This window comes from Culex quinquefasciatus, chromosome 3 (genome assembly GCF_015732765.1).
Source record: "Culex quinquefasciatus strain JHB chromosome 3, VPISU_Cqui_1.0_pri_paternal, whole genome shotgun sequence".
NCBI lineage: Eukaryota > Metazoa > Arthropoda > Insecta > Diptera > Culicidae > Culex > Culex quinquefasciatus.
The window spans coordinates 26,133,232-26,147,225 of record NC_051863.1 but is presented as its reverse complement, the minus strand read 5'-3'; the positions used below and the strand labels follow the sequence as shown (position 1 = coordinate 26,147,225).

Here is a 13,994-nt window from a genome sequence, read left to right as displayed (position 1 = left end):
ATAAATGTGATCTACAGTTGAGCATAAACCCAACCAATTACACTTTTCTGTAGTGATTTGTATACTCAATGGGCCCAGAAACATTTCTCAAAAAAGAATTCATCAAAATAATGATCTGAATATCAAAAACATTGCGGTTTTTGGGAAAGGGGTGTGCAATTTTATCAGAAAATCTCCCAAATTTCCAATAAAACCTTTATAAATTTTTTCCCTTATTTTCAATCACTTTGCGTGCTTTAGGAAAAATGTTCCTTGCATCATTTCCCATAAGAAATGATATGATCTGAACCATAAATCATGTCTATATAGACTTATAACAATACTAAATTGAAATAGACGAAATTTAACCCCATAGGAAAAAAGTCAAAAAACTTCAAATAAGGATAACTTTGATTTTTCCCGACCAAAGATTTTCGTTCGCCCCGCAAATGAACAGGGATGTTCCACACTTTCATATGTATATGAAAGTTTTCTTGCTATTTCTCAAAAAATACTACCCCCCTGAAAAAGACGCCGTGCAATAATTATATTGCTGATATTTTTTTTATATTGGACCTCATTATTTTACAGAGTATAAAATAAATCTAGAGTATTTTTGAATTTAAATTTTATTTGTTTTTTTGGGTGTTTTTGAGTACTTTTACTCAAGGCGCCAAATCAGAAAATAAAAATTTTGTTTATTGGAACTTTAAAAAAAAACTCCAGAAATTATTTCGGTAAATAATTAATGAAAATATATCAACATTTTTCATACACATTTAATTTTTATTTAACTCAGCCCGATATCCAACCGACACACAAGACTTTTATCCAACCGGGATGAACTTCGCCCGAATAAACAATGTGAATAGTAAGGAAGAGGTTATGGAATTATGTTTTAGCTTCAGTGTGTGAAATTTATTTTTTTAAATACACGATAATCTTTTATTTCAACGTTATTATGATTCCTTAGACATTACAATTTGTTTCATTGAGAATTTTACGCTATTCTAAACAAATTTCAAAGTTAAAAATAAATGACAAAGCTGAGTTAACGCTAAATTCCACCACATCGCCACCACCTGCATGTGTGCACCCGTGATGTAAACAGGCGAAATTTCGCCCCTTTACACCCATCTCACACACACTCTCTCCCATTCAAGGTTTTGCTCCATTCACAGAGCCGACCAACCACTCGGCTGTCAGTCTTCGTCGGTCATTCATTCAGTTCGGTCCTGTTTCGCGCGAGCTGCCGTAACTGTAACGATACTCATACATTTAATTTTTTTTATCAAGCATCGTCCTTCTCTTTCTGTTGCACCCACCAACACCACCTCGGCTGAATCCTTACGCTCTCTGTCGCACCGCAACAGTAGTAGGCGCTGGGTGTGTGTTGGTGCGTGTGTTGATAGTTGATTCTTGCTGCACTCGCAGCAACCCGTTCGTTGACAAAAATTGCCCAGTATGAATTACTTTTTTCGTGTTGTTGCGCTTGCTGGTGTTGGTGGAAGAAGAGAGTTACTCTCAAGAAGAAAACGTGTTTCTTTGGTGTTGCATTCTTCTGCACCACAGCAACCCCCTGGATTGTTGTTGACATCGGGTCGGGTTCTTTGTGTGACGGACGCGGTGTTGATCGTGGAATCAACACAGCGAACGTCAAACGTCGGGTTGCTTTGTGACGATCAGTGCTTTGGTAAAATTTAATTTAGTGTGCTGAAAAATTCAGGTGTGTTCTGTCTGTTTTTCCTTGCTGTGTGCAAGGCGGTTCGCCGAAGGGTGTGTGAGTGAGAGGTGCGCGCGGCGGTGGTGTGTTTGTGCGATTCTAGTAAGAAACGGGTGTGTAGGGAAAAAATAAACAGTGAAAAAACAACAAGAGTCGTAAAGAAGCAACAGAGAGCAAAGGACGTAAAACAGATATCGGCGCAGTAATTGACGTAGAAGGCGAGGAAGATCTCGGATTTTGATTTCGTTTTTTGCTAATGACGTCTGCGAATCTCAGTGCCTGCTTAATCATTTCTTTAATTACTAGAAGAAAAGTTTGAGTATCGGAAATTTACGTGTTATTTTATCCATAGAGTGTTTCGAAGAGCTGCAATTCAACCAGGAAAAACATACAAAATTTTGAAAATGAAAACAAGAAAAATCTAGTGGAATTTGACCACCTGTGAAAAGAAGGAAAGAAAAATGCAATAGTGTTTGACACCTCGAAAACCCCTACCGAAGGAGGATTATTTTGGATTTTACTTCATTGACCTGTCATCGTCGTCGGTTCTCCCGTACCAATACAGCGCAACTGAAAGCAGGCCAAAGGAGCGGTGCTGAAGGAGTAAAGAGGCGAGACAAAACGAGAGAGCTGTCATAATAGACGGAACACGGCTAGATTAGGTAATGTACCAGGCAATCCGACACTCGGTGCCAATAATCGGCTAATTCTTGTTATTATAATCGAAATTTGATTGCATTTTTTTTATAAAGAAAAACTCATGATAAAAAATCATCGAAACAAAATGATACTGTAAACATGAAATTATAATAAAAAGACTACAATATAGAATTCTGACTGTTGTTGGAAGGTTGAGGGGGATAAAACTTCTTTACTCATTAACACTGAGTGTTTATAACTTTTGATAGGGTTGTCAAATATTCGACATCTATGGCTCACCAGGTCTTTTGGTCTTTCAGTTCAAGGAGCAAAAGATTCGTTTTTTAATTTGTGATAATGTGATAATGTGTAGAAGAGCAAAAGTTTTTAAAAATCAAACTGGCAAAAATGTAGCGATTTTTGTATTGTGCCTTTTAAAAGTCCTGTTTCAGAGTAACCACTCAAGTCCTGAAAAAGTCGGGAATTCACCAAAATCCGTAAAAAATCGGGAAAAAGTCGGGAATTAGTGATTTTTTGTCAAAAAGTCGGGAAAGGTCGGGAAACCCAATCATTAGAGTTGGTGAATTTTCACGATTTCACGGAAAGCGTGAAATTCGTGAAATTTGAGATTTTCCGTGAAATTTATAAATTTTCTGTAATCAAATCTTCAAATTGATAACATAATAAATATTTCATTCATAAAAGGCTGTTAAAGTAAATTTTATTAGTTTTCAAAAGAAAAGCGTGATATGAACCATTTGAAGAATTGTTAGCAAAACATACATTATCATAACATTGATAGCACATTTACTGAGAAAAATCAAACGATTGACAAGTAAATTGTGATATTTTTTTAAAGATTGCGCCGATTTTTTTTAATTTCATTGATTGGTTCAATCAATTAAATCAATCAATTGAAAGCAAAAAATTATGTAAAAGTAACAATCAGTGAAAATAGTCTTTCCTGTTTTCCTCCAGACAATGATTTAACCGGAGGAGCAAAAAAAAAATGATTGAAAAACTGAAATCTAGCAGAGTAAAGAAAATTATTGAAAAAATAGATTGCAATTTTCGTGACATTCTAAATAATAGTTTGTCAATTTTTCATTAGTCGTAATAACAATTTAACCATTATATAATTTGAAATTTGAAAGATATAATTTTAAATGAAATTAAAATATTAAATCTTGGTTTATTCAATATTATATCAATATTTATATGTTTGTTTTTTTTACTATATATTTTTTCTATTTTGAAAGTCACATTTTGAGAACATTTCAGATTTTTTCTGAGTCCTGTTTAATTTTTACGTTATTTGATTATTTGGGTGAATGGGTGATTATTTTTTTGTATTCTGTTCTGATTTTGATGAAAATTTTGAAGATTTCGTTAAAGATTAAATTATTTTTGCGAAAAGTGAGATAAACCCCTAAAAATATTTTCAACTGAGCAAAATGTCGCAAAAAAGTTATTTTAAGAGGCAGTATTTATAGATTCTGCTCGGTTTGTTCTAGAGATCGTATCGAGGTGCTCCGATTTGGATGAAACTTTCAGTGTTTGTTTGTCTATGCATGAGATGAACTCATGCCAAATATGAGCCCTCTACGACAAAGGGAAGTGGGGTAAAACGGGCATTGAAGTTTGAGGTCCAAAACACATGAAAATTCTTAAAATTGCTCGTATTTCCGTAAAACTTCATCAATTCAACTCTCTTAGATGCATTCGAGTCTTTTGAAGCCCTTCAAAATGTGCTATAGACACCCAGGATTGGTTTGACTTTTTTCATAGCTTTTGCAAATTAGTGTTAAAAATTGATTTTTTAAAACCTTAATAACTTTTGGCAACAGCCTCCACCCATACTCCCATAGGTCAAAAGTTAGGGAATTTCATGGACTATAAGCCTACGGTATTAACTTTTTGGCCAATCGCAGTTTTTCTCATAGTTTTACGATTTTTCTAGAACAAACATTTTACAACGTTAGTTTTTGCCCTGTAGGCCAAGAAGAAGGCACTTTTTGGTCTCAATTGTCATATTCGGAATCTTCGGACAATTTCACGTAAATTAGAAGTATTGGAGTTGTAATTTTGATTTAAAAAATAATTAAATAAAACATTTTTGAAAAAAGAAATAGATTTTATTTACTCTATGATCAATACGTCAAATGCTGTATCAAGTAGGCGAAAACTTGTTTTACCCCTATCTCGACAAAATGCTAAATAAAATTTTAATTAATTTTAAATGGCATTTTTTCCAATCAAATTCAAAATTCTAAAACCTCAATCTAATGTAAAATTTTCTGAGGATTCCGACTATGTCAATATTGAGACCAAAAAGTGCCTCTTTGGAGGCCTACAGGCCAAAAAATTAACGCTGTAAAATGTTTGTTATAGAAAAATCGTAAAACTATGAAAAAAAACTGCGATTGGCCAAAAAGTTAATACCGTAGGCTTATAGTCCATGAAATTTCCTAACTTTTGACCTATGGGAGTAAGGGTGTTGGAGGCTGTTGCCAAAAGTTATTAAGGTTTCAAAAAAATCCATTTTTAACACTAATTTGCAAAAGCTATGAGAAAAAGTCAAACCAATCCTGGATGTCTATAGCACATTTTGAAGGGCTTCAAAAGACCATTCGAATGCATCTAAGAGAGTTGGAATTGATGAAGTTTTACGGAAATGCGAGCAATTTTAAGAATTTTCATGTGTTTTGGACCTCAAACTTCAATGCCCGTTTTACCCCACTTCCCTTTGTCGTAGAGGGCTCATATTTGGCATGAGTTCATCTCATGTATAGACAAACAAACCCTGAAAGTTTCATCCAAATCGGAGCACCTCGATACGACCTGTTTCACATCGGTGAAAAACTCGCTCTTAATTGTAAGATTATGGCTTTGATATGAAATTGAATAAAATAGTAGCAAATCAGCGAAAACTGTTTAGCTTTATATTAGTCGAACATAAAAAAGCAACTCAATAAATGACAATACGCTATACCCCTACATTTTGGTTTCAAAAAAAATATAAAGTCCATCCATAAACCTAGTGATTTTGTTTAAATCATTAAAGGTTTTTTTATGTCTCGTTCAAATTAAGTTAAGATTTTTTCAGTTTGTTGAAAACAATATATATGTAATGCATAAAAAGTGGTTTCTGTAAGTTAGACGGAAGATTTTCATAGTTATTTCAATATTTTTCACGTTCCGCGAAATTTCCGTGAAATTTGCTGTTTTGAAATTAGGGTCCATATGAAATTTGCAATTTTTGAGCGTGAAAAATCACTAAGCCTACCAATCATATTTGTTTGAAAATTATTTTCTAGATCTTAAATAATTTTGTCATATTTTGTACAATTTTCAAATTAAATTAACTATTTTTTTCTTAAGTAACTTATTTTAAATTTAAGGTTCCTTTCGCTATTTCAGTTTATTTCAGGATGAAAAGGCCATTTCAAACATTAATAATACTTATAAACATATGATAAGATAAGCATGTTTAATCGAAAAGTTTATTTTGGCAACCCGAACTGTAATCTTTTGATGCAACTGTCATGCAAAAAAACGCTACTAACAATACGTAAATATAACTGAAAAGAACAAAAAAGGCTTGTTAATAAATATTTACAAAAAAAATTGCGGAGAAAATATCAACCCACACGCTCAGCGTAACAGCGATGGCGTTCAAGCTACGACTTGTTGACATGCCATTTTTTTCAATTTTTTGATGAAAATACGAGAGTAAAAAATAAAGATGCATTTGTCAACGATAAGTTCCTCAACATATTAATAGAATGGATGGAATAATCATCATCAAAAGAAAATCTTTGGATATCCATCGAGTGAAAAAATCCGAAGTGAGAAGGGCTCTCCTCTCTCGCGCACGAAAGATCGGTAAAAGAAATCTAAAAAAATCATCATCTTGATCATTCGACGCAACATCTTTTTCACTACTACACTTACAAGTGTAACGTCACACGTCGAAAAATGACCTGTCGCATTTTGTGGATAGGCAATGTGGGTAAACAAAGTGAAATAAATATGTTTTAGTGGTGCTGATAAGAAAATTCACAAAAGAACATCAGCAGATTGATTGACTGTTAGTTTCTGTTGTTCTGTTGTTTCAACTGAACCCATCATCGGCCCGATAATATTATATATTGATCGCATCGAGGAGAAAGTTTAAGATCTCCTGAGTCCCCCCCAGCAGACCCTAAACGCTTAATCATGCAAAGGTGGATTGCCGAGTCGCCAGACGCCAGACTTTGCGTGGGCAAAACTGGACCCAGTGCAGACAAGTAACCGGCTCTATACTGCAGCCCTTTCGATTGGCCTCAGGATCAATTTTAAAAATGCATAAACTGGACCTGGTCCGAGTTGCCACGGAGGGAAATGTCACCAGAAATAGTCGCCATAAAAGTCACCATCCGTGAACCTTCACGGTGAACTTTATCGACGGCAAATAGCAAATGGCCTACCGCAGTAGCGGTTCTTCTGTACGGTTCCGCGGAGGTTGATGAATTATTCAATCGCTCCGGGTTGCTAATCTACAACCTCGGCCAAAAGTGGCATAAAGTGGCCGATTCGATTCGATCCGTCCCGCAGCACGGTGGTAACAAAGAGGCCAATTCATCAGAGGTTGGTTCTGCTTCTGCAGAATCGTAAAATAATGCGCTTCCGACCGGATCGAGAGGCAGGGCAATTTATGTTACGGCCTGGCGGCGATCCGCTTCTGCGAGATATCACACAAAGAACTGTGCGGAGAGATCGCCCAAGAAACTGGAATGGAATATGCGCGCTGAAACCGTCTGGCCTGAACGAACCGTCCGAGAGTTCAACCAGCGCAGCAGATCAAGAAGCAGTAGCGAAATCTGCGCGCGGCAACCGGTTGAGCCTTGGCGGCGGTTAAGCCAGGTCGGATGACTCATCCGCGCGCCAGTGTACGACGTCTCTTGGGCAAGAAAAAAACACGTTTTATTTCTTAGCCTTTGTGCTCCTTTCGCTTTTAAGCGATATCTTGGTCGGTTTTCTGGAGGCAGAGCTAGCAGAACGATTTTAGTGCGAGTTGATGCTGGGTTAAAAGTGGCCAGATCTGAAGGTTTGGAGTTGCACGCACCGTGGTGCAGATGACAGCCGGTTCCATATTTGGGAATGACCGGCGGAGACGACCCGCAAAACGGCACACGAGACGAGGAAGGAGGTCGTAAAAAGTTTGCGAAAAAGGCTGGGAATCATGAAATTTTCATGACACAGTTTGATCAGTTTCAAACTCAATTCAGTGAAAAGAGTAAAATGATCTCGGTTTGGATTGGGAGGATGAACTTCAGTTTGTATCCAATGAGTCTCATATACAAGGTAATAACATTTCCTTGATGATTGAGTCTCGGTGACCGAAACTGTAAAGGCACGAGTCTGGCGAGTCAAAGGTAACGAGTTCGATTCCTGTTGTAAGTCCTTTGTTTAAGCAACAATAAAAAAAAGGTTTGGTAAAACTAGTTGCCCATCCTCCTTGCCTCAACACCTATACTTCACTCTCAAATTCAGCTCGTTGGAATACATTCAAAGTTCTAATCTAAACCAATCAAGCATCAACAACAAAGCAACCATAAAACGTCGCAAATAAAAGCCAATTCCCGCACGTCGCTGTCAATGAAATTCGCATTCTTGTCGCAGAGCCGTCAAAATGCGTCGCAGCACGCCACGCCTGTTGTTTTTCAACGCGCGGATGACGTTCGCGGTCTATTTTTGAACCCGGCATCTCGTTCAGCTCGAAACGTCACCCACACTCGACGATGACTTTCGGGCCGGGTAAACCCCTTCAAAGGTCGATCTTCTCGCATGACGTCGCAGTTGTTTCGAGCGCGCGCGAGACATTTTGCGCATTTTGCGATCGTTTACTTGGTGATTCAAGCGCGCGTCTTCCTCGTGAACCGAGATTGATTAGACCAAGATCTTCAATGTGGTAGAGCCGGTGTTTACCCGGGCGAATCGGTTAGAACTTGACCTTCTCAATTGCTCAAAGGTTGGGAAACTGTAGATTTGGTCCGGAATGGACGCCGTTGATTACAATGCCGAGAGAACTAATTGACAATTAAATCTATACACGGAGGGAAATCCGTGGTCAAAATTGTGAAAATGCGTACATGAAATTCGGAACCACGAAAAATTGTTCAAATTCCATGAAACGTTTTTAAAAAAACTTACCATGCAATATGAAAACTAAGATAGCGATTCCGAATTTCATGAACGCTTGTTCACAGTTTTGGGAGCTGATTTTTCTCCGTGCGGAGACAAACCCATCAGAGCCGTTGATGTCTCGCTGTATTGAGGGGGGAGTGGCATCTCGTCTGTCTTGTGTGGGATCAAAGGTTAGGAATCTTTTCCTAGCGAGACAAACACACGAAGGCTGCAATTAAAGATAGACGCTTTGCAATTTAGACAATTTATTTGTTTATGTGATTGTTTACGGGGATTCCAAGAAGTTTTAAGATTTGGTGAAACACATCATAAACTCTTCTTCTTCGTTGTAAGTGATATGTTTGCATGTAAAGTGAAATGTAAAGCAGAGAACATTTTTTCCACAATGTTTTATGAGTAAAAAAAAGTTTAATTTAATCATCATTTTATACACAAAAAAACCCATGCAAACACATGCTTATCATATTTTTGAGAAAAGTCATTTATTATAAATAACACAATGAATAACGTCATGTTTCGAATTCTCGGACGCATCGAAACCCGGACACCTCATCTTGTTTTATCAATTATTTGGATATAAGTTCGCTAATTATTGTCAAAAAAAATTATTTAATGAATTCTAACATCAACTTTCATTTGAAATTTGTTTGAACGCTGTAGTTAATGCCAAAACAATAAAATAAAATAAAATTATAAGTTTACCAAAAATATGAAACATTTCACTGAAATATTTCAAAGGCGTCCAAAGCACCGGGAAGGCAAAGCAGAAATTTATGGTTTTGATTTCCTTAAATTCTAGCAAATTTTTATATAAAATATCCATTGTTTTGATGTTAACCAATTATTTAAGACCTAAAGAATGCCATTCACAAACATTTCAGTTCAAATTTGTGCGATTCATACGCAAAATCGAGAGTCCGGAATTCGAAGCAAAAGTGTTCGGATTTCGAATCAGCTTTTATCAGTGTCCGGGATTCGAAGCACAACAAATTATTTTAATTTTAAAATTCTGTTAATTTTTTTTAGAAAAGACATATTTTGCATGCATTTTAGTAAAACTGGCTGTTTATACTACATCCTGATGATATTTCTGAATTTCCAACTTATTACATGATTTTTTGCCAGATATAACAAAAACGATATGCTACTTAGTGTCCGGATTTCGAATCATGGCGTTATTTTTCTACACACATTTTTTTTAAATATAATTCTAAAGGAGGTATTAGACTACGGCAAACACACAAACCCGCACTTTTTGACAGTTTGGCTGATTGCTTGCTTTGTTTGCATTTGTTAGCAGAAACTTCAGCCTGCATACATTGCTCAAAATGCCAAATTTGAAAAAGTGCAAGTTTGTTTGTTTGTCATAGTATAATACCTTCTTATGTCCTATCTGTTTGAAGATACAGCGGCTTTAAAATAAAAAGGTCTAGAAAACAAGATTTTTTATTTAATTTTGTGGCGGTTTTTGGCCTTTTATATATAAGACTTGATTTTTCGGTCTCTAAAATATTTCGTTCCCTTTAGGCCGCTGCAAATATTTTTTGAAGTGTATGTCCTTCGACTCTGGCCAAAGTAATGGGGGGGGGGAATAAAAAAGTCTAAAAATTGAAATAACGAGTCATCGTTTCAACATTTTAATGAAAAAAGTGTTCTAAAATGTCCAGTTGTTTTGCCATCATTAGTTCCGAAAATATCCAATTATTGAAAAAAATCAGTTTATTTGTGGGTTCTTTTTCACATCATTTTTGTTTTACCACCCTTGAAAATTGAGGTTTGTATGTAATGTTTTAGAACAGAATGTGGCCCTGATTTTTTAGAAGCAAGAAAGAATGATTAACTAATACAACAGTACAATATTTCAAAAGTACATTTTCTGAGCCGCGATGGCCCCAAGTTTCCCAAGCTTTCGGAAAAGATTTTTTTCAAATTTAGCTTCTATTTGCTCACCTGCCGCAAACAGCACCGGTATCGTTTTCGAAGATAACACAACATCAACGCTACACACACGCTTGGAAGACTATCAAGCACTCACACACACATCACACTACAAGCATATAAATTGGGGTCGAAATAACTTCTTGTGCGTTGCCGGGCAATTCGCACGACCAGCTGACGGCGACGACCCAATAAAGGCTATCGACCAGCCACATGGGACCACCCATCATCGACAGTTCTGTTTATGTGCCCATCTGTTGTTTACGGTGAATGTCTAGTATTTTGAACTGTCAAACTTTGAATATTTACCTACACCGATTTCAAAACATTAATCTTAAAAAGAATATGATAAAAGTAACTGTCCATTTGGCGGTGTCAAACTATTCAGGTTTGACTGTGGTCCATTCTAGAGCAACTTGGCAAAACTGTTCAGCCGTAACTAAGGGCAAACTGCTATTCTATACTTCAACTGCTATACTATTCGCTGTTGGAGGAAGTATATCGACAGTTCTTACAGCATCGAAACTTTCAACTCCGTAACGAGCAAAGGGCAAAGTTGCCAATACTTGGTAACTTGGTAAAGGGGTTCGCACACCCCTTTATAATGATGATGACAGGTCGCGGCGACTGTCAACGCGTTGCTCTTTATTTTCTTTCTCATTTTTTTTTTCGCTGAGAAACATGTCGCAATCACCTCCGCGCGCGATCGATAAGTGCTTATTGCATCGTCACAGAAGCGCAAAATAAAAAAAAATGTGCTGCGTTCATTAGATAACGACTCCGCAGGGAGGGGACAGCCCCATCGTGTATCAAGGTGAGAACAGCCAATGAACCGGATCGGTTTCGATTGCTGGATGCACTTTTGAGCTGCTCGAGAAAAAAAAAAGTTGCATTGCAGATCACCGCCCAAGCGTCAAATGTCACACAACACACCTGATACTGTTGTTTTGAGCGCACATGCACAAATACATGCAAATGAATACTCGTTTTGACGACCTTGAATTCGACCAACTGCTACCTGCTGCTCTGAAATCGCACACCTCAAGAGCACCATCGGGGTCTGTCTGGCTGCTAATTTGCGCGAAATTGCTGGCGAGCACAATTTACAGGTTGTCGGAAGTCGTGTCAGTCCGGCAATATCGACAGCACGCGACTTTCAGTGTGAAGTCTGTCCTGTGGTGCTGTGGTGGGCACACTTTTTGAAGGACAACGAACCACGTGGACTGTTTGGGTTGATTGGAAAGCGTCCTATATTTTTTGTTAAGATATCAATGTTTGTGCCAAGTTTACCATCGACCGTTTAATACTTTTAAATATACCTGTATGAAAATATGTTGATACTCATAATTACCAAATGAATTTTGCTGTTTGCTTAACAACAGCGTCTTAATTTTTTATCTCAGCAATTTTTTTTCTCAATGTCATCTTAGTGGGCATTATCTTGGAAATTATTGGTTCAATTTTGAATGTAGAAAAATGAAACTTTTCAATTAAAATTAATTTGGACATTCTAACACAGTACTTCAAGTGTCCCAAATCAGTGTTTTAGCCCCCTTCAAAATGTCAATTTCGATTCTTAAATTTTAGAATTAGCTATTTCATAGCAACCAGCAGTCATTTTCAAATTGCCATACACTAAAACAGGGGTGACCAAAGTATGGCCCGCGGACCAAACGTGACCCGCGAGGTGATTTTTTGTGACCCGCGGACCCGTTATGAATTATCATGTAAAATGGCCCGTTGATCACTTGTAAAGTGATTTTATACTTTTTCAAAATAATGGCTTAATTTAAACATTTTTATGCTAATCTTCTATTAATTATCATCAAAACTTTCATCAAATATTTTTTATAGGAATTCTAGCTTTAAGGATCAAGGCAGACAACATGTTGAAATCGGAGGAATTAGGCTGTTCCAAGTATTTTACAAACCTTTTTTCGACATTCCTCCTCTCCCCCCATTATCGAAAATTGAAAAAAAAAATATTGTACAGTATGTAAAAAAAGTATTTACACCCCTTGGGCACTATGCACATTTTGTGATGAAACATGTAAAAAAATTTAAGTTTGACAGGAACCTAGTACTACGTTTTGTTGAGAAACTCATGCCAAACATTTTGCTACAAAAAGCTCATGAAAAGATGATTTCTATAAAAAGTTATATAGCAAATACTATTACGAAAATAAAAAAGTGCAAAAAAAGTTTGTACACCTTTCGAAAAATTAACATAAATAATGTTATTTGTTGACAAATCACCATAAATCCAGTGTCCCAATCCTTCCTGATGAAAAGAATTTGATTGAATATAAAGTTTACTAACTACTTAGTATAAAGTTTATATAACTCTGGAAATTCTATATAAAACTTATCTAAACTTAATTTGCAAACTTTTAATTCAACTAAATGTCAATATATTACCATAGAATTGCTAAATAAACATTTTGGAGTGGGTATAACACCGTTTTGGGGGTATTTGTATCGATAGAATAGATTTTTCGTTGGAATTTCGTACCAACCCGGAATTACGTCGTCGTAAAATCCGCCGGCATCCGAACCGGTCCACGATTCAAAAGTCAACCTATGTGGCATCAGAAAGGGCATAAAATTTCCGATCTTTTGATACTCATACATCCAGGTTTTCTATAAAACCCACGTTTTTAAATACCTAAGCAAAAACGTTGTTATGGTTTCGTTTTAGCAACTTGCCAAAAATGTATGGAATTTCGTAATTTTTGTTCTCGTGGATCAAACTTACTTCTTGCTCAGGTATTTAAAAACGTAGGTTTTAAAGAAAACCTAGATGTATGGGTATCAAAAGATCGGAAATTTTATGCCCTTTCCGATTCCACACAGGTTGACTTTTGAATCGTGGACCGGTTCGGATGCCGGCGGATTTTCCTACGACGTAATTCCGGGTTGGTACGAAATTCCAACGAAAAATCTATTCTATCGATACAAATACCCCCAAAACGGTGTTATACCCACTCCAAAATGTTTATTTAGCAATTCTATGGTAATATATTGACATTTAGTTGAATTAAAAGTTTGCAAATTAAGTTTAGATAAGTTTTATATAGAATTTCCAGAGTTATATAAACTTTTATACTAAGTAGTTAGTAAACTTTATATTCAATCCAAATTATTTTTTTAATCAGTCAAGGATGCCTATTTGGAGTTGGGACACTGGATTTATGATGATTTGTCAACAAAAAACATTATTTATGTTAATTTTTCGAAAGGTGTACAAACTTTTTTTGCACCTTTTTTATTTTCGTAATAGTATTTGTTATATAACTTTTTATAGAAATCATCTTTTCATGAGCTTTTTGTAGCAAAATGTTTGGCATGAGTTTCTGAACAAAACGTAGTACTTGGTTCCTGTCAAACTTAAAAATTTTTACATGTTTCATCACAAAATGTGCATAGTGCCCAGGGGGTGTAAATACTTTTTTTACATACTGTAAATATCGAAAATCATGGCCAAAAATATTGTTTCAAAAAACAACAAAATATCAATGGAAGTTTA

General features: G+C 36.2%; 1 protein-coding gene across 4 annotated transcripts in view; it reads left to right on the top strand.

The window, feature by feature from the left end:
• The first annotated feature begins 1,181 nt into the window (after window positions 1-1,181).
• LOC6049288 (DENN domain-containing protein Crag) overlaps window positions 1,182-13,994 on the top strand; it is a 63,335-nt gene continuing 50,522 nt past the window's right edge. For 2 of the 4 annotated variants that reach the window (XM_038259262.1, XM_038259259.1), the window contains exons 1-2: window positions 1,182-1,239; window positions 2,055-2,364. The gene's annotated coding sequence lies outside the window, so the exon portion shown is untranslated. Of the gene's footprint in view, window positions 1,240-1,467; window positions 1,706-1,926; window positions 2,365-13,994 lie in introns of those variants that run through there. The other 2 variants (XM_038259261.1, XM_038259260.1) reach the window with 2 other exon arrangements.